Genomic DNA, 21,587 nt, shown 5'->3' with positions numbered 1-21,587 from the left:
CACAATTTATGTCCTTTTAATATACATGTGGGGTTCTCGTGACAAAAGGGAAAGGAGTGGGTTTCAAGGTGTTTATGATTATTTTGGCTCGACAACGAAACAAATAAAAAAATGGTGGTTATGGAGGTGCTCCGGTGGTAACCGGTGGTGATTGGAGTGGTGTTGTTCAATAGAAAAGAAACAGAAATAAATGTTAATAGCAACGAACAGTGACAGTCGCAAGTGATGGTTTTTGTTGGTGTTTTGTGTGGTTGTTAACGGTTACAATGGTGGTGATCAAACTTGCAAATGGTTAAGGGTGGTTGATGATTCAGTGGACGATGTCAGAGATGATGGTGGCTAGCGGTTCATTGTTGCTGGGTTGCTCTTTATCGACAGGAAACAAGAAACACAAGGAAGAACAAAATGGGCTTGGTTACAAGAATTTGGAGAGAGAAAAGAGAGAGAGATGTTTGCGTTTATTCTTGGTGGTAGATGAGTGTCCAGCGGTGGCGGTATGGGTGGTGCAGGGTGGTGACTGAATGGTGGTGGCTCACGGTTGCAAGTGGTGGGTCATGTGACTGAAAGTTGTAGGATGATGGTGGTTCAGTGATTTGAAATGAGTGAGGTGATTCCCGGTTGTGATCAAGGTGATTTTAAGTGGTGATGATGTGTTCATGATTCACGATAGAAGTAAAATACAAAGGTGGTTAACATATTGAAGGTCGTTTGTGGTGATTGGTTGTGATGGTGGCGATAAGTGATTCTTCGGTAGTGGTCTTGGGATGGCGATGGCGGTGGACGGTTGTGATGGTGATTATACAAAGGGTGTGGTGATAGATGAAGAGTGCTAGTGTGTTCATCTACATATTTGTATATGAATATATATAGAGATAGAGATATTTGATATATAGATTTAAAATAATAAATATAATAATTAAAATCACAAACGTGATCAAATGGGTATTTAAAAGAAATAATAAACGAGAATTTTAGCAAAGTAACAAGAGGATAGTACAAAGATTTAGTTGGAGATGTGCTGTGTTCCATAAAACCAAAAGAAGTGGATAGGTGTTGTATGGTGAAAGGTGAGGTGACCGGGTATAGTTTTGTTTTTCCTAACTCAATCACAGAATCGTACATATATAGATTAGATTATGATTAAAAAGGAAGACAGTACCAATTATAATTCAATCATCAACAGTAATATAAATTAAGAATAATAATATACTCTTTACATATATTTATTTTTATTTTTATATGTATACATATTTATTTACAAATAATAGTTCGTGAATCGTCGAGAATAGTCGAGGGGTAATTGATGACATGAATATTGATTTCAACACTTTTGAGACTCAACATTACAGATTTTGCTTATCGTGTCGGAAACATATAAAGATTAAAGTTTAAATTTGATCGGAAATTTTCGGGTCGTTACACACAAACCCTAGATTTCTAAAAATTTTGAAGTTTTTGGCTTCAAATCATGTTAAATAGCATCAATCTAGGTTATACATGCATAAAATACTAACAATTTAACTCTAATTACACTAGAAATTAACAAAATCAAATTAGATAAATTATAGCTCAAGAACACTAAAAATCAAATTTAAAGAGGTTTATGGGTGAAATTTTTACCTTCTTTGAAAAGCTTCTGAACAATTTCATGATTAGAGAAATTTGACGAATTATGGTGAAAAATTGCGAATTTTAGAGGTGATTTTTGAGTTATTTTCGTGTGTGTGTGTGTGTGTGTGTTGTGGTGAAGACAGACTCGTCTGTCTATTTGATCTGCCTAGATATTCTGCCTCATGCGATCGCATGAGGTTACAGGCCAAATCCCATACGATTGCATGGGTGTCTGTATTTTTTTTATTTATTTTTTTTTTTTGAAACCTTTACTAATAAAACATATATATTAGAAAATTAAAATTTTGTTTTTAGGATGAGGGCGTTTCGGATCGTTGTCCTAGTCCGTCCCTCGATAAAATTTTAAAATTTGTCATTTTTTTAAGCGCAGTTTTAAAAGCAAAGAATTTTGAGTTTTTTTTTTTTATATATGTTTTTGGCATACTTTAATTCAATAAGATTAAAAATAATGATAATAAAAATTCTCGTCCCTCCCTTGGGTAGAGCAATTTCGGTTCAACGACCTAGTTTTCAACTCACGACGAATTTTAAAAATCGTATTTTTATCTTAGTGAAATAAAGTAAATTTTTGTTTTTAAATTCACACCAAACTTAAATTTAAAATGCATAAAATTAAAAATTCATATTATTACAATTTTAAAAATTCACACCAAATTTATATTATAATTTTGTTTTATACATATAAACTTATATTAAAAACATAATTTTTTCAAATATTTACAAACTTAAATATATTAATTTTAAAAGTTTACAATAATAATTTAATATTAATATTTTAATTTTAAAAACAAAGTAAAAATAAAAATTAAAAAGCTTTTTGATCTTTTATCTCACTTTAATCGATCAAATATTATCAAAAATATACGCCCCTCTTTTCGGTAAAGTAATTTCGGCTATATTACCTAGTTTTACTCCTGACGAATTTTTGAAATATTTTGGATTGATTGATTAAAGATATTTATACCTTAAGAATAAACGGTAAATTTTGCAGTGATGTAATAAATTTTTGTATGATATCAATAATTTCGGTCGCAAAACCTAATTTTATTGAGTATTAATTTAATACTTTATAGGGAACGATTTAGCGTTTATTATTAAAAGCAATAAAATAAAAATAAAAACTGTACATACTTACCTGTGAGATAGAATTCTCAGTGACCTGCTTTAGCCCACTCATAAGATAGTCGGACTAATTGGTTTCCATAGCTACATAGGCATAACCTCGAGCATTCAACGATTTTTCTTTGAAACATATGAACGGTCCTTCTCTGCATAAAGTAACGAACTCGGTATTGGAATATGTCTGATTCGTCAAGCATTTTACTTCATGCGACCATTTTCCGCATTTGTGACATCTTTCAAGGTGTCGTGCTCTTCTTTTCGCTGCGAATTTTGATTTTCCTTTACCAAAATGTAACTTATTATGATCGTTCCTGAGTTCTTTTCTTACTCCGTCCAATTTGGCTCTTATTACTGATACCAGGTCACTCGGGAGTGTGTCATTATTACGTTTAGTGATCAAAGCGTGTAGCATTAGACCATGGTTCAGATCAAAGGAATTCTTCATCTCGTAAAACCTAAAAAATAAAAATTCAGAATGGGGGGAGAAGACTAGTTCTTTAGGGTCTGCTAGGGAAAGACCATTCGGATTTCATTCTCGGGAACTACACAAAAACAGAATATCTAACTCTAACAGAAATACATATTACCCTAAAAAGATTAGAACCACCCCACACTTAGTTAGCTGTGATGTTGAAATTGTGATTAACTTCATTGTCAACTTCCATCGGACCATGTATGTAATGTTTAACTCTGTGACCATTAACTTTAAATTCAATCCCATTTGAATTTATTAACTCTATTGTTCCGTATGGAAAAACTCTTTTGACTATAAATGGTCCAGACCATCTTGATTTCAATTTTTCAGGAAATAGCTTGAATCGTGAATTGAAAAGAAGAACTCTGTCTCATTCCTTAAATTCTTTTAAACTTCTGATTGTTTTATCATGCCATTTCTTCGTTCTTTCTTGTAGCGACCCGACCAAATCGTCATTGACGGCGCCGTCTACTTAGGTCCCGTTACGTGGTCATAAGTCTTTAAAACAACGTTTGACCAAAAGATATGTCGCATTCATTTCAAATGTAAAGGTTGTTCAAGTTTACAAGAATAGTTCCACCACAAGTTACGATACAAAGTTTTAAGTACAAATGAAACTTATGCGACACAATTTAAAAGTATCCAAAAGACGCTCCATGTATGCATATATACTCGACATCCAATGCAAGTATCAAAATAATGAGCGGAAGCATGTATCATGTATCGTTCAAGGACCTGAGAAAAACATAGAAATCTGTCAACGAAAACGTTGGTGAAATCATAGGTTTAAGTAAGTAAGTACAAGTGAACCACAAGATTTGCATCAAAGAAATAATAGTAATACATTCCAAAAGTTTGTTTCACGAGCACCCAATTATCAAAGCTTAACATTCCATCCATTGTATACCCCATCCATAGTGCTAGAACAAACACTGATTCTCGAAAATATATTTCATCCGTAGACGGTAGCGAACCGTCAAAGATGAGGGTTGTCAACCCATATGGCCATATAACATAAATTCTCGCTTACACCCGGCAAGTGTAACTAATGATAATCGAATTGAGGATTTTTGTTCTAAACTCGTATGTAGAATGTTTGTTTTCCCGTTCTTGTGTTCACTTAGTTCAAAAGAATCGTTTATGTTTTCTCATCCCAAATATAAGTTCAAAAAGAGTAAAAGTGGGACTATGATCTCACCTTGAGTGCAAGAGTTAATAAAGTACTTCAACAAGTAGACGCGTGCAAAGACAAAGCTAGTCTTGACCTAAACATATAGGTTGTATCAATAACGGTAAACACAAACGGTCAAAGATGTTCAATTAGTCCTATGGCTCGTTACGACTCGATTAATAAAGCATGTGAATCAATTTGTCAAGTTTCATGCACGATACAAGTAGTTAAGTATGTTAGAACGATTGTATAATCGTTTGGTTAAGTTTGACTAAAAGTCAAACTTGGTCAAAGTCAAAGTCAACGGGGTCGGGTCGGGTATCCGATAATTTTCCCAAGACGAGAAGTCATATAAGAGCCTAATAGTCAAGTTTCATGTTAAACGGAGTTTTAGTTAAGCGGAAACATTTTTGTGACATTTAAAAACAAAAGAGAGTGGCCTGGGGCTTTTGCGCGGCGCGCACTGGGTTGCGCGGCGCGCACCCAAGTGCAATTTCTGGTCAGAACTCAACCAAGAAGGCAAACATCTGGGATCTCTGATTCTGCGCGGCGCGCGGGTAAATGCGCGGCGCGCAATACCTGGGAATCATGCAGTTTGCAGAAAAATGGTCCAAGTCACGAACCAAAATACAATATAACACATTTCATGCACCGAAAACACTTAAAACGCATAACCTATATCATTAGAAAGGTAATTTGACAAGGAAAACAACTAAGCACATTTCATCAAGCAATTCATCACTAACAACAACCAAAAACCGCATTAAACGTTCATAATCAAAGTTTCAAGTTCTAAAACGCATTTTATGATTCGGGCAACCAATTTACATGTATGATATGCCGTTTCGAAGGTAATCATACACACATTGCAACAAAATTCTTATCTACAATATTTCATAGCATTTGGTGCATCAAAAGTTCATCTAAAGCTTATCAAACCCTAATCCAAGTTCACAAAATCAATAATCGCGTTTATGAAGTTTCTTTAATCAATCTATACATCAAAATGAAGCTAATGATACTAGTAACACTTTTAAAACATGCACATTAACAATCTAATAACATTTGATCATCCAAAATCAAGGATTTAGCAAGAAATTTTCATAATGAACTAGTTACACCAAAAACAACAAATCGAGCATACAAATTACATACACGACATCACAATGAACCATAGACACTAATTAACATACTTTTAAGTCAAGAACACAAATTTAAAGAAAACTAGTGTTTTAGAAATGTTACCCAAACGAGATGAAGTTGGTACCAAAACGAAGAGGATGAAGAGAGGATCACGAATATGTAATTTATTTTGTTGTAAGCCTCCTAGATCGAATTTAGATGATGATTGAATGAATTTGGAAATTGGGTGTGTTCTTGCTAGAGAGAAAGAGAGAGAGAGAGAGAGATGGTTGAATGGTGGTGATTGGGGTAGACTAGGTGACCTAGTCAACTAGTTTGCCCCGTGTCAATTTTAGTCCCTCGAGTTTGTAGTCGGGTGTGGAAAATACCTAAACGGAATATTTTAAAACGCGTATTAACGGGAGATGTTATAAACATATAACGGAGTTTAAATTAGTATAACGGAAAAGAAAACGGAAAAAGGCGGGATGTTACATTACCTACTCCTTAAAAGAAATTTCGTCCCGAAATTTAAGTAGGCGTAGTAGTCGTTGTTTCTTCCTCGAGATCTTGCGTTTCTGAATTCACAAATAGATGAGGATACTTCCTTTGCATTTGATCTTGTCTTTCCCAAGTAAACTCGGGTCCCCTTTTGGCGTTCCAACGGACTTTAACAATCGGGATTCGGCTTTGTTTCAATGTCTTGACGGAGGTGTCCACAATTTCAACCGGTTCCTCCACAAAATGAAGTTTGTCATCAATAGTAAGTTCCTCGAGAGGGATGATGATATCGGGTTCGGCAAGACACTTTTTCAAGTTAGATACATGGAAGGTAGGATGAACGGAGTTCAATTGAGGCGGAAGATTTAAACGATAAGCAACGGTTCCAATACGCTCCAAGATTTCGAAAGGACCAATATACCGTGGATTTAGCTTCCCGCGTTTCCCAAAGCGGATTACACCCTTCCAAGGTGCGACTTTTAACATGACGCGGTCACCGACTTGAAATTCAAGGTCGTTGCGTCTTTTGTCGGTATAGCACTTTTGACGACTCCGGGCCGTCCGAAGCCTATCTCGGATTTGAACGATCTTCTCGGTGGTTTCGTGAATGAGTTCGGGTCCGGTGATTTGTACGTCGCCTACTTCGGCCCAACAGAGAGGTGAACGACATTTTCGGCCATATAGCGCTTCAAAAGGTGCGGCCTTTATACTCGCGTGATAACTATTATTGTAAGAGAACTCGGCGAGAGGTAAGTGCTTGTCCCAAGCTTTTCCGAAATCAACCACGCAAGCTCGTAACATGTCCTCTAAGGTTTGAATTGTGCGTTCGCTTTGTCCATCGGTTTGAGGATGATATGCGGTGCTCATGTCTAAACGCGTTCCCAACGCTTCTTGCAAAGTACGCCAAAATCTAGAAACGAAACGGCCATCTCGGTCAGAGATAATCGATAAAGGTACACCGTGTCGGGCTACGATCTCCTTAATGTAAAGTTGTGCAAGTTTCTCCATTTTGTCCGTTTCTTTCATGGCCAGGAAGTGTGCGGATTTGGTGAGACGGTCAACAATAACCCAAATGGTATCATAACCGCCCGTCGTTTTTGGTAGTTTGGTGATAAAATCCATCGTTATTCTTTCCCACTTCCATTGCGGGATCTCGGGTTGTTGAAGTAGTCCGGACGGTCTTTGGTGTTCGGCTTTGACCTTGGAACATGTCAAACACTTGGAAACATAAGTAGCTACGTCCCTTTTGATGTTCGGCCACCAATATAGTTGTTTAAGGTCGTGGTACATCTTATTGGCACCGGGGTGAATCGAGTATCGTGACTTATGGGCTTCATCTAAAATAAGGCTTCGTAGGTCCCCATAACTAGGCACCCAAATCCTTCCGGCGTAATATCGGAGTCCGGTCTCCCTAATTTCGAATCGAGAGACGAGAATGTTCAAGAGCTCGTGTGAAAGGTTTTCATCCTTGAGGGCCTCATCTTGGGCTACCCGAATTTGGCTATTAAGGTTTGTGTGGATGGTGATGTTTAAGGCTCGGACACGAAGAGGCACCGCTCTTTCTTTTCGACTTAAGGCATCGGCTACTACGTTTGCCTTCCCGGGATGGTAACGAAGCTCGCAATCGTAATCGTTCAAAGTTTCAATCCACCGTCGTTGTCTCATGTTTAGTTGCTTTTGATCGAAAATGTGTTGGAGACTTTTGTGGTCGGTAAAGATAGTACTCTTGGTTCCATAAAGATAGTGTCTCCACATTTTAAGTGCAAAGACGACGGCTCCGAGTTCGAGATCATGCGTCGTGTAGTTTCGTTCATGAATTTTGAGTTGTCGAGAAGCATAAGCAATGACTTTCGTTCGTTGCATCAATACACACCCAAAACCATGTTTCGAGGCATCACAATATACAACAAAGTCATCATTGCCTTCGGGAAGTGACAAGATAGGAGCGGTGGTTAGCTTCGTTTTCAAGATTTGGAATGCGGATTCATGTTCGGTCGCCCAAATGAATTTCTTTCCCTTGTGAGTCAATGCGGTTAGAGGACGTGCAACCAAAGAGAAATTTTCGATGAATCTACGATAGTACCCGGCGAGACCCAAAAATTGACGAATGTGAGTAGGAGTAGTAGGAGTCTCCCATTTGCTAATGGTTTCGATTTTCGTTGGATCGACTTTAATACCTTGGTCACTTACAACATGACCAAGAAATTGAACTTCCTTTAACCAAAATTCACACTTGGAGAATTTGGCATAGAGTTGTTCTTGTCTTAAAAGTTCAAGCACAAGTCGGAGATGTTGTTCGTGCTCTTCTTCATTTTTAGAATAGATCAATATGTCATCGATGAACACAATAACGAATTTATCGAGATACGGTTTGCACACGCGGTTCATAAGATCCATGAACACCGCCGGTGCGTTAGTGAGACCAAATGGCATGACAAGGAATTCATAACTACCATAACGAGTTCGGAAAGCGGTTTTGGAGACATCTTCCCCCTTAACCCTCAATTGATGATAACCCGAGCGGAGATCGATTTTCGAATATACACAAGACCCTTGTAGTTGATCAAAGAGGTCATCGATGCGAGGAAGAGGATATCGGTTCTTAACCGTCAATTTATTTAGTTCACGATAATCAATGCACATTCGTAGGGATCCGTCTTTCTTTTTAACAAACAAAATCGGAGCGCCCCAAGGTGAATGGCTAGGTTGGATAAAACCACGATCAAGTAGTTCTTGGATTTGACTTTGCAATTCTTGCATTTCAGATGGAGCGAGTCTATATGGTGCACGTGCTACGGGTGCGGCTCCCGGAATAAGATCGATTTGGAATTCAACCGGTCGATGAGGCGGAAGACCCGGCAATTCGTCGGGAAATACATCGGAATAGTCACTAACAATTGGCACATCATCGATGTGCTTCTCATCGGACTCGACTTTCTTAACGTGAGCAAGGATCGCAAAACAACCCTTACGGAGTAGTTTTCTAACTTTAATACACGAAACGAGGTTGAGTCCGGTGCAACTCTTATCGCCATAGACGATCAAAGGTTCACCATTCTCGATAGGAATTCGGATTGCGTTAAGATCACAAAGAATGTGAGATTTCGTTTTGACTAACCAATTCATACCGATTATTACATCAAAGCTTCCTAGTTCCATGGGTATCAAGTCAATTTCAAATTCCTTACCCAAAATGTTTATCGTACACCCTCGGTAATATGTGTCGGCACTTAATAGTTTCCCGTCAGCCACTTCAATGGTATAAGTGGTATCTAATGGAAGAGGTGGAGTGCTAAAATAATGAGTCAAAGTCTTGGATACAAAGCATTTATCGGCACCCGAATCGAATAAACAGGAGACATAAGAATTGTTGAGAAGAAACGTACCCGTGACTAGTTCAGTGTCATCCCGGGCTTCCTCGGTGTTGATGTTGAAAGCTCGGCCGCGCGTGTTGGGGTTATCTTTCTTCTTTGGGCATGCATTTCTATAATGACCCGTTTGACCACATTCGTAACAAGTGCCCGTCTTTGGTGCATTGGGCCACTTTCGAGCAACGGGAGTGGCACTTTTACAATCGTTGGCCTTATGACCAACTCCTTGGCACCGGTGGCAAATTAACTTGCCACATTCACCAAAGTGATGTTTGTTGCATTTGTTGCAAAGAGGTAGGTTCCCGGCATAACCCCTCTTGCCGTCGGAGGTGTAAGGCTTCTTAGCAAAGTTGTTGTTGCTTGATTGGGAGGGTTCCCACTTTCTTTTGTTGCCGCCCGATTTATCCTCGGCCTTAGGTGCCGGAACTACGATTTCGTCAACCGTTTCTATCAATTTGCGGGCCATGTTCAAAGCTTCTTGATGATTAGTGGGTTTGGATGACATTACTCCGTGTTTGATGCTCTTTGGAAGACCATCCATGTAAAGTTCAACCCTTAAAGCTTCGGGGTTCACAAGATTTGGGCACATCAAGGCTAGTTCGGAAAATCGTTGATTATAAGCCTTGAGATCATTTCCGATCGCCTTTAAAGTTCTTAGCTCTTGTTCGAGCCTTCGGGTTTCTTCACGAGGGAAATATTCGACAATCATCTTTTCCCTCAAGTCGGCCCAAGAGAGGGCGTGAGCTTCATCGGTACCCACCGATTGTACATAAGTATTCCACCATGTAAGAGCGACACCGGCGAAGGTGTGAGTGGAGTATTTGACCTTGTCTTGGTCCCGACAACCGCTTATGCTAAAGACGGCTTCCGTTTGCTCAAACCATCGGGTGAGCACGACCGGTCCCCCGGTTCCATCAAAAGTGTGAGGTTTGCACCCCATGAAAGCTTTATAGGAGCATCCCTCGTTTGAGTTTCCGGCTCCATTGTTGTTGTTGTTGTTGTTGTTGTTGTTGTGGTTGTGGTTGTTATTATTATTGTTGTTGGATGAGTGACCGGCCATGGCCACATCTACGGCGGTGGCTATCATCCGTTCGAGAGCTTGTTCGGGAGTTTCATTGCGTCGTACACGACGAGGAGCCATTGTTCCTTCAAGACACAAGAATATCATTGATTAGTATTCTCAATAATACTAACCGTGATATAGAATAAAGATAAAGAGAAGTTTTTCCTCGACTCGCCTTAAATTCTTTATGTCATAATGTCGGAACGTTCATATGAGTCACCGTAATATAATCCCGGAAATTATATTACCCTGATTCATATGTGCATTCGACATCATTTCATATAGTCAAGGTGGCGCGTCAATCAAATTAAACAACGTGAGATTAAGATGAACTAAGAGTAGATATGAGTAGAAGCGTTCGAGTATAAATGCACAAGTAGTCAAGTAATTCCTACTTCAAGTCTATATGCCGGTTGTAGTCTAGACTCACCAATGTACCCTATGACTCGGGGTTGACACTAATGAACTCTAAATCCCTACAACCAACGCTCTGATACCATCTGTAGCGACCCGACCAAATCGTCATTGACGGCGCCGTCTACTTAGGTCCCGTTACGTGGTCATAAGTCTTTAAAACAACGTTTGACCAAAAGATATGTCGCATTCATTTCAAATGTAAAGGTTGTTCAAGTTTACAAGAATAGTTCCACCACAAGTTACGATACAAAGTTTTAAGTACAAATGAAACTTATGCGACACAATTTAAAAGTATCCAAAAGACGCTCCATGTATGCATATATACTCGACATCCAATGCAAGTATCAAAATAATGAGCGGAAGCATGTATCATGTATCGTTCAAGGACCTGAGAAAAACATAGAAATCTGTCAACGAAAACGTTGGTGAAATCATAGGTTTAAGTAAGTAAGTACAAGTGAACCACAAGATTTGCATCAAAGAAATAATAGTAATACATTCCAAAAGTTTGTTTCACGAGCACCCAATTATCAAAGCTTAACATTCCATCCATTGTATACCCCATCCATAGTGCTAGAACAAACACTGATTCTCGAAAATATATTTCATCCGTAGACGGTAGCGAACCGTCAAAGATGAGGGTTGTCAACCCATATGGCCATATAACATAAATTCTCGCTTACACCCGGCAAGTGTAACTAATGATAATCGAATTGAGGATTTTTGTTCTAAACTCGTATGTAGAATGTTTGTTTTCCCGTTCTTGTGTTCACTTAGTTCAAAAGAATCGTTTATGTTTTCTCATCCCAAATATAAGTTCAAAAAGAGTAAAAGTGGGACTATGATCTCACCTTGAGTGCAAGAGTTAATAAAGTACTTCAACAAGTAGACGCGTGCAAAGACAAAGCTAGTCTTGACCTAAACATATAGGTTGTATCAATAACGGTAAACACAAACGGTCAAAGATGTTCAATTAGTCCTATGGCTCGTTACGACTCGATTAATAAAGCATGTGAATCAATTTGTCAAGTTTCATGCACGATACAAGTAGTTAAGTATGTTAGAACGATTGTATAATCGTTTGGTTAAGTTTGACTAAAAGTCAAACTTGGTCAAAGTCAAAGTCAACGGGGTCGGGTCGGGTATCCGATAATTTTCCCAAGACGAGAAGTCATATAAGAGCCTAATAGTCAAGTTTCATGTTAAACGGAGTTTTAGTTAAGCGGAAACATTTTTGTGACATTTAAAAACAAAAGAGAGTGGCCTGGGGCTTTTGCGCGGCGCGCACTGGGTTGCGCGGCGCGCACCCAAGTGCAATTTCTGGTCAGAACTCTACCAAGAAGGCAAACATCTGGGATCTCTGATTCTGCGCGGCGCGCGGGTAAATGCGCGGCGCGCAATACCTGGGAATCATGCAGTTTGCAGAAAAATGGTCCAAGTCACGAACCAAAATACAATATAACACATTTCATGCACCGAAAACACTTAAAACGCATAACCTATATCATTAGAAAGGTAATTTGACAAGGAAAACAACTAAGCACATTTCATCAAGCAATTCATCACTAACAACAACCAAAAACCGCATTAAACGTTCATAATCAAAGTTTCAAGTTCTAAAACGCATTTTATGATTCGGGCAACCAATTTACATGTATGATATGCCGTTTCGAAGGTAATCATACACACATTGCAACAAAATTCTTATCTACAATATTTCATAGCATTTGGTGCATCAAAAGTTCATCTAAAGCTTATCAAACCCTAATCCAAGTTCACAAAATCAATAATCGCGTTTATGAAGTTTCTTTAATCAATCTATACATCAAAATGAAGCTAATGATACTAGTAACACTTTTAAAACATGCACATTAACAATCTAATAACATTTGATCATCCAAAATCAAGGATTTAGCAAGAAATTTTCATAATGAACTAGTTACACCAAAAACAACAAATCGAGCATACAAATTACATACACGACATCACAATGAACCATAGACACTAATTAACATACTTTTAAGTCAAGAACACAAATTTAAAGAAAACTAGTGTTTTAGAAATGTTACCCAAACGAGATGAAGTTGGTACCAAAACGAAGAGGATGAAGAGAGGATCACGAATATGTAATTTATTTTGTTGTAAGCCTCCTAGATCGAATTTAGATGATGATTGAATGAATTTGGAAATTGGGTGTGTTCTTGCTAGAGAGAAAGAGAGAGAGAGAGAGAGATGGTTGAATGGTGGTGATTGGGGTAGACTAGGTGACCTAGTCAACTAGTTTGCCCCGTGTCAATTTTAGTCCCTCGAGTTTGTAGTCGGGTGTGGAAAATACCTAAACGGAATATTTTAAAACGCGTATTAACGGGAGATGTTATAAACATATAACGGAGTTTAAATTAGTATAACGGAAAAGAAAACGGAAAAAGGCGGGATGTTACATTTCTTTATAGATTAACGAATTTTCATATGCCTCAAGTCTTAATTCTTCTAATTCGTTTATTTGACTTAATCGTAGACGTCCAGCTTCATGTAAATCAAGATTACATGTCTTCAAAGCCCAAAATGCTTTGTGTTCAATTTCTACTGGAAGATGACATGCTTTTCCGTAAACGAGTTTAAAAGGTGTGGTTCCAATTGGAGTTTTGTAGGCTGTTCTAAAAGCCCAGAGTGCATCCTCCAATTTCATGGACTATTCCTTCGGATTTGATCCTACGGTTTTCTCTAGAATACGTTTTAAAGCTCGGTTGGTATTTTCAACTTGTCCACTTGTTTGTGGATGATAAGCGATTGAGATTTTATGAGTTACTCCATATCTTTTGAGAACTTTCTCAAGTTGATTGTTACAAAAATGAGTACCCCGATAACTTATTAAAGCTTTCGGTGTTCCGAAACCTTGCAAAAAGACGTTTTAAAAAGTTGACTACAACTCGTGCATCGTTAGTTGGGAGAGCTTGTGCTTCTGCCCATTTAGATACATAATCAATGGCAACGAGAATGTAGAGATTATTATGAGATTTTGGAAATGGACCCATAAAGTCAATACCCCAAATGTCAAATACTTCACATACTTGAATGACATTTTGTGGCATTTCATCACGTTGACTTATTTTTTCGGCCCTTTGACAAGCATCACAGGATTTGCAAAGAAGGTGTGCATCTTTGAAAATTGTAGGCCAATAGAATCCAGCATTGTAAACTTTTCTTGCTGTGAGTTGAGGCCCATAATGCCCTCCTATTGGTCCTGTGTGACAATGATTTAATATTTGACTAGCTTCATCTCCGAATACACATCGGCGTATTATTCCATCGGGACAACTTTTAAACAAATGTGGATCTTCCCAGAAAAAGTGTTTTATATCACTAAAGAATTTCTTTCGTTTTTGGTACGATAATCCTTTTTCAAGGAATCCACATACTAAGTAGTTTGCATAGTCTGCAAAGCATAGAATTTCATTATAATCTATCTTCAATAGATATTCATCAGAAAAGTTGTCTTGTATGACCGATTCATTTAGAACTTCTAATTCGGGATTTTCAAGACGAGAAAGATGATCAGCGGCGAGATTTTCTGCTCCCTTTTTATCTCAGATTTCAATATCGAACTCTTGTAAGAGTAAGATCCAACGGATTAATCTTGGTTTGGCATCTTGTTTCGAAAATAGGTATCTAAGAGTAGAATGGTCGGTATAGACCACCGTTTTAGCTAGAACGAGTTATGAACGAAATTTGTCAAAAGCAAAGACAATAGCAAGGAGTTCTTTTTCAGTAGTTGTATAATTTGTTTGTGCTCCTTGTAACATCTTACTAGCATAATATACAGGTTGAAATCGTTTTTCAATCATTTGTCCTAAAACGGATCCCATTGCAAAATCACTTGCATCGCACATTAGTTCAAATGGTAGATTTCAATTTGGAGTTATCATGATCGGCGCATTAGTGAGTTTTTCTTTAAGAATATTAAAAGATTTGATGCATTCATCTGAAAAGATGAATGGAGCATCTGATAATGCTAAAAACGAACATATATTTCATAGCATTATTCCTCAAGAAAGACAAGCTTTTAGTTGCAATTGTTCTATTTAAAAGTGATATTCGTTTAAATAATAAAAGGTAAAGACAAAAGACAGATTCGACGAATTGAAGACGCAAACGACCAAAAAGCTCAAAAGTACAAAAGACAATCAAAGAGGTTCCAATTATTGATAAGAAACGTCTCGAAATTACAAGAGTACAAGATTCAAAACGCAAAGTACAAGATATTAAATTGTACGCAAGGACGTTCGAAAATCCGGAATCGGGACCAGAGTCAACTCTCAACGCTCGACGCAACGGACTAAAAATTACAAGTCAACTACGCACATAAATATAATATAATATTTAAATAATTCTTATAATTATTTATATATTATATAAATAATAAAAATTGTCGGCAAGAAAGACTCCAAAGTTTGTGAGCTGTAATTTCAAACTCCGCGACTCGCGGAGTTTGAAGGCAAAAAATGCCGCGAGTCGCGGAGTCCCAAAGTTTGAAACTCCCTATAAAGCCAACCGAATTCTGATCATTTTTCATAACTCATATATCCATCTCTCTATCTATATCGTAATATTTATATTTATAATTTATATTTTAATTTTAATTTTAATTTTAATCCTAATAATTAGGGTATGTTAGCGAATATTGTAAGGGTGTAAGTCGAAATTCTGTCCGTGTAACGCTACGCTATTTTTAATCATTGTAAGTTATGTTCAACCTTTTTAATTTAATGTCTCGTAGCTAAGTTATTATTATGCTTATTTAATCCGAAGTAATCATGATGTTGGGCTAATTACTAAAATTGGGTAATTGGGCTTTGTACCATAATTGGGGTTTGGACAAAAGAACGACACTTGTGGAAATTAGACTATGGGCTATTAATGGGCTTTATATTTGTTTAACTAAATGATAGTTTGTTAATGTTAATATAAAGATTTACAATTGGGCGTCCCTATAAATTACCATATACACTCGATCGGACACGATGGGCGGGGTATTTATATGTACGAATAATCGTTCATTTAACCGGACACAGGAATGGATTAATAGCCACTAGAATAATTAAAACAGGGGTGAAATTATGTACAAGGACACTTGGTATAATTGATAACAAAATATTAAAACCTTGGATTACACTCAGTCGACATCCTGGTGTAATTATTAAACAAAGTATTAAAATCTTGTTACAGTTTAAGTCCCCAATTAGTTGGAATATTTAACTTCGGATATAAGGATAATTTGACGAGGACACTCGCACTTTATATTTATGACTGATGGACTGTTATGGACAAAAACCAGACGGACATATTAAATAATCCAGGACAAAGGACAATTAACCCATGGGCATAAGACTAAAATCAACACGTCAAACATCATGATTACGGAAGTTTAAATAAGCATAATTCTTTTATTTCATATTTAATTTCCTTTATTTTATATTTAATTGCACTTCTAATTATCGCATTTTTATTGTTATTGTATTTAATTGCACTTTTAATTATCGTACTTTTTAATTATCGCAAGTTTATTTTATCGCACTTTAATTATTCGCAATTTCATTATCGTTATTTACTTTACGCTTTAAATTAAGTCTTGTATTTATTTATTATTTTACATTTAGTTTTAACTGCGACTAAAGTTTTAAAATCGACAAAACGGTTATTAAACGGTAAAAACCACCCCTTTATAATAATAATATTACTTATATATATATTTGTATTTTTACAAAAGTAAACTAATATAGCGTTAAGCTTTGTTTAAAGATTTCCCTGTGAAACGAACCGGACTTACTAAAAACTACACTACTGTACGATTAGGTACACTGCCTATAAGTGTTGTAGCAAGGTTTAATTATATCCATTCTCTAAATAAATAAATATCTTGTGTAAAATTTTATCATATTTAATAGTATTTTCTGCTAAAATATAATAGCTATTTTATATACACCTCGCGTAACATCAAGTTATTTTTGGCGCCGCTGCCGGGGAACTTCTTAAACGCCGGAAGCGCAACGCTAATATAAAAAAAAAAGATTTTTAGTTTACTTTTATTAAAATTCGTTTTTATAAAAATACGTTTTAAATATTCGAAAATATAAAAAGAAAAACAAAAATATAAGTATTTTTAAGATTTTGTTAAATATTTAAGTTTTATAAAGTTTCTTTATTTTTATATAAGTTTTATTTAAGTATTTTGTTTTTATTTAAAACATATAAAAAAATATATATATATAAATCTATTTTTATATTTTTAAAATTATAAAGTAGTTCTATTTTTATTTAAGTTTTTAAATATAAGTTTTTATTATATAAATATTTAGATTTTAAAACAGAAAATAAAAAAAAAATGTCAAGTTTTAAACTGTTCCAGAGTTGAAAACTGGAACCCCGCGACTCGCGGGGTTTGCTGCTTGGAATACCGCAACTCGCGGAGCCGTTTGACACAGGCACACAACAACCCTAATTTGGCATTTATTACCGAATTTTAATTATTATTATTAATTAATTAGTATTTAGGGTTAATTAATTTATTATTTAGTTTAAAGATTTAATTAATTTGTAATAATTATTTTTAATTAGTTTTATTTATTTAAAATTAATAGTTTTAATAAATAAATAATATAAAAATAATATTTTTATAAAAATTGTACTTTTTACAACTTTTTGTATATTTTTATATTTTGTCCCTTTTTAATTATTTTAGCGTAATATTTGTATTTTTAGCTCATATTTAGTTTTAAACTTAGTTTTTGCCATAGTTATTTTTACTTCTAGATTTTTAGGCTTTGCCGTAGAATTCCTTAAGTGCTTTTTCTTTAGACTAAGATTTAGGTGCTTTAGAATTTTGCGATGCCTTTTTAAGTTTTAGTTTCTTTTTAAGTTATTTCCATTTGGGATTTAGTTTTTCCTGTAAGCTTTAATATTTTTAGACGACTTTTACCTATGTATCAATTATCATTCCAATTAGTAATCTCAATTTGCGATTATAATTTTAAGTTAGTTGTGGTAATAAGGTTAGGTTAGTCAAGTGTTTTTAAGTGTTATAAGTTTCTTTTATTTTTCCGTCACCTTTTATTTTTCAACCATTTTTCTTTTTCGACCTTTTTCGACGAACTCTTTTTATTTCTTATTTCTCGATATTCTAGTTTTAGGACATAGATTTTTATTCTACTTCTTATCTAAATTTCTTAAAATTACGAAAATTTATTTTAAGTGGTTAAATTAATAGACATCAAAATTTTCTGGTTCGTAGTAATAGTTGGATTTGTACGTGGACCGGGTTATTGGAGCCAAACAGTCCTCAATTATATTGAGACCAAACGAATCCTGCCCCTCTGCTGCATCTTTTGGCTATTCGAAACGTGGGCAAAATCAGAAAAGTCTATTGATTGGATAACTTATTATAATTTTTCTTTCCTTTTAAAAACTAATAGGATATTCAGTGAATGCACCGAGCAAGACGTTCACCACCTTTTGTACGTTCACCACCTGTAACTAGATCAAGACATTTAGCAAATATTACCACCGTTGATTTTTCTTTAGAATCGTCATCCAGTCGACCAAGTACTCTAGTTCAAATTTTCGATAATCCATTTTTTGAACCCGACCTCACAATTGAGAATCCGGAGAATATTCAGGAACGATTCATAGATCCTGAACCATTAAACTTTCCTCCGGAACTACCAATCATTCAAACAGAGATTGTTGAGGAACGAACCATTAAATCAGAATCCTCTAGTGATTCCGATTCAACAAATTCAATTATGGAGAATCTGGAACCTTTAAGTATGGAAGACCGAATGAGAGCTAAACGCACTGGCCAAGGTCACGCAATTACTCATCCAGACATTAATGCGCCAGACTATGAAATCAAAGGACAAATTCTACACATGGTGACTAATCAATGCCAATTTAGTGGTGCGCCGAAGGAAGATCCAAATGAACATCTACGTACCTTTAATAGGATCTGCACACTATTTAAAATCCGAGAAGTGGAGGATGAACAGATATATCTCATGTTATTTCCCTGGACTTTAAAGGGAGAAGCCAAAGATTGGTTGGAATCGTTACCTGAAGGGGCGATTGATACATGGGACGTTTTAGTTGAAAAATTTCTTAAACAATTCTTTCCGGCATCTAAAGCCGTAAGACTTCAAGGAGAAATTGTTACATTTACACAGAAGCCAAATGAAACTCTATATGAGGCGTGGACAAGATTTGGAAATTTATTAAGAGGATGTCCGCAACATGGTTTAGACACCTGTCAAATAGTACAAATATTCTACCAAGGATGCGACATCACTACAAGGAAAGACATAGATATAGCAGCTGGTGGTTCTATTATGAAGAAAACCGAAACTGATGCTTACAAAATTATTGATAACACTGCTTCCCACTCACATGAGTGGCACCAAGAAAAAGATATCGTTAGATCATCTAAAGCAGCTAGAGCCGATTCTAGCCATGACTTAGATTTCATTTCCGCAAAGATAGATGCTGTGGAGAGACGAATGGAAAAGATGACTAAAGATATTCACTCAATACGAATTAGTTGTGAGCAGTGTGGAGGACCACATTTGACAAAAGATTGTCTCAGTATTGAATTAACAATGGAACAAAGAGAGAATATTTCATACATAAACCAAAGGCCTGGAAATAATTATCAGAATAATTATCAACCGCCAAGACCAATTTACAATCAAAACCAGAATTATAACCGAAATATTCCATACAACAACCAACAAGGTCCTAGCAATCAACAAGTATCCAATAATACTTACAATCAGCAAAGACCTAATTTTCAAAACAAACCACCACAACAAACCGATGATAAAAAGACGAATTTAGAAGACATGATGACGAAGCTAGTTGAGACTCAAACGCAGTTTTTCACATCTCAGAAACAAACCAATGAACAAAATGCTCAAGCAATTAGAAATCAATAAACTTCTATTCAAAATCTGGAACAAGAAGTAAGTAACCTAGCAAGGTTAATAGGTGAAAGAAAACCGGGAAGTCTACCTAGTGATACAAATGCTAACCCCCGGAATGAAACAGCTAAAGCCATTACCACAAGAAGTGGTACAACACTTAAACCACCTTAAATACCTGTAACTTCTGATGAAGCTATTCCTACTCCACAAGAACCACAACCTGATCAAGATAAGGAAAAAGAACCGGTAGTTGAAAAGGTTAATGAAGATAACACAGTTAAGGCTAAACCTTATGTTAAACCATACCAACCACCACTTCCTTACCCGAGTAAAATGAAGAAAGAGAAATTTGAAGCCGAGCAATCCAAATTCTTGGATATGTTTAAACAGATAAATGTAAATCTTCCTTTCATTGATGTGATTTCAGGAATGCCTAGATATGCTAAATTCTTGAAAGATCTAATCTCAAATAGAAAGAAAATGGAAGAACTCTCGGCTGTTACCATGAATGCTAATTGTTCAACATTGCTGTTGAATAAGATACCAGAAAAACTATCTGATCCAGGAAGTTTCACGATTCCATGTTTTCTGGGTAGTCTTAGTTCAATAGAAGCATTGGCAGACTTAGGTGCTAGTATAAATCTAATGCCGTATTCACTATACGCTAAACTAGACCTTGGAGAATTGAAACCAACCAGAATAAGCATACAACTAGCCGATAGATCAATAAAATATCCTAGAGGGATAATGGAGAACATGCTAGTTAAAGTTGGTACTTTAGTATTTCCAGTAGATTTTGTTGTTCTAGACATGGAAGAAGATTCTCAAGTTCCTCTCATATTAGGAAGACCATTCTTAAACACGGCTAAAGCAATGATAGACGTGTTCGGTAAGAAATTGACCCTAAGTATAGTGGATGAGAGTGTTACCTTTTCAGTTGATAGAGCAATGCAACAACCACAATCTGCAGATGATACATGTTATTATATTCAAACTATAGATGCACATGCAGAATTGTTAGAAGAATTTCCAGAATTACAAGGAACAGGAGAATGTTCTTTAAGAGAAGGTAATGAACCAATTGATGAAGCTGAAATGTTAGCTACACTTATAGCTAATGGATATGAACCAACAACAGAAGAAATTCAAATGCTAAAAGAAGAAGACAGATATCGATATAAATCATCGATAGAAGAACCTCCGAAATTAGAGTTAAAGCCACTTCCAAACCATTTGGAATACGCTTATTTACATGGTGAATCTGAATTACCTGTAATAATATCGTCTTCTCTTATTGAAAATGAGAAATCACAACTCATTTCTGTGTTGAAAGCTCATAAACCAGCCATTGCATGGAAGATTCATGATATTAAAGGAATAAGTCCTTCGTATTGCACACATAAAATCCTTATGGACGAAGGTCATAAAACGTATGTGCAACGCCAACGAAGACTAAATCCTAATATGCAAGATGTAGTTAAGAAAGAGATTATTAAACTGCTAGATGCAGGTGTAATTTATCCAATTTCTGATAGTCCATGGGTAAGCCCAGTTCATTGCGTGCCTAAGAAGGGTGGCATGACTGTCATTAAAAATGAAAAAAATGAGCTTATTCCTACTAGGACTGTAACAGGATGGCGTGTGTGTATTGATTATAGAAAATTAAATGACGCCACCAGAAAAGATCACTTTCCCTTACCTTTCATAGATCAAATGTTGGAAAGATTAGCCGGAAACAGTTACT

The 21,587-nt window shown here is 36.1% G+C and overlaps 1 non-coding gene across 1 annotated transcript; it reads right to left on the bottom strand.

Annotated features, from left to right (window-relative positions):
- Positions 1–19,057: 19,057 nt before the first annotated feature.
- Positions 19,058–19,164, bottom strand: LOC139887204 (small nucleolar RNA R71). Its single transcript, XR_011773043.1, has one exon. It is a non-coding gene; the product is annotated as a small nucleolar RNA R71 (small nucleolar RNA).
- Between the last annotated feature and the right edge of the window lie 2,423 nt (positions 19,165–21,587).

Source organism: Rutidosis leptorrhynchoides, chromosome 1 (assembly GCF_046630445.1).
Source record: "Rutidosis leptorrhynchoides isolate AG116_Rl617_1_P2 chromosome 1, CSIRO_AGI_Rlap_v1, whole genome shotgun sequence".
Lineage (NCBI taxonomy): Eukaryota > Viridiplantae > Streptophyta > Magnoliopsida > Asterales > Asteraceae > Rutidosis > Rutidosis leptorrhynchoides.
Note: the sequence above shows the minus strand (reverse complement) of the source record. Positions and strands in the feature narration are given on the sequence as shown.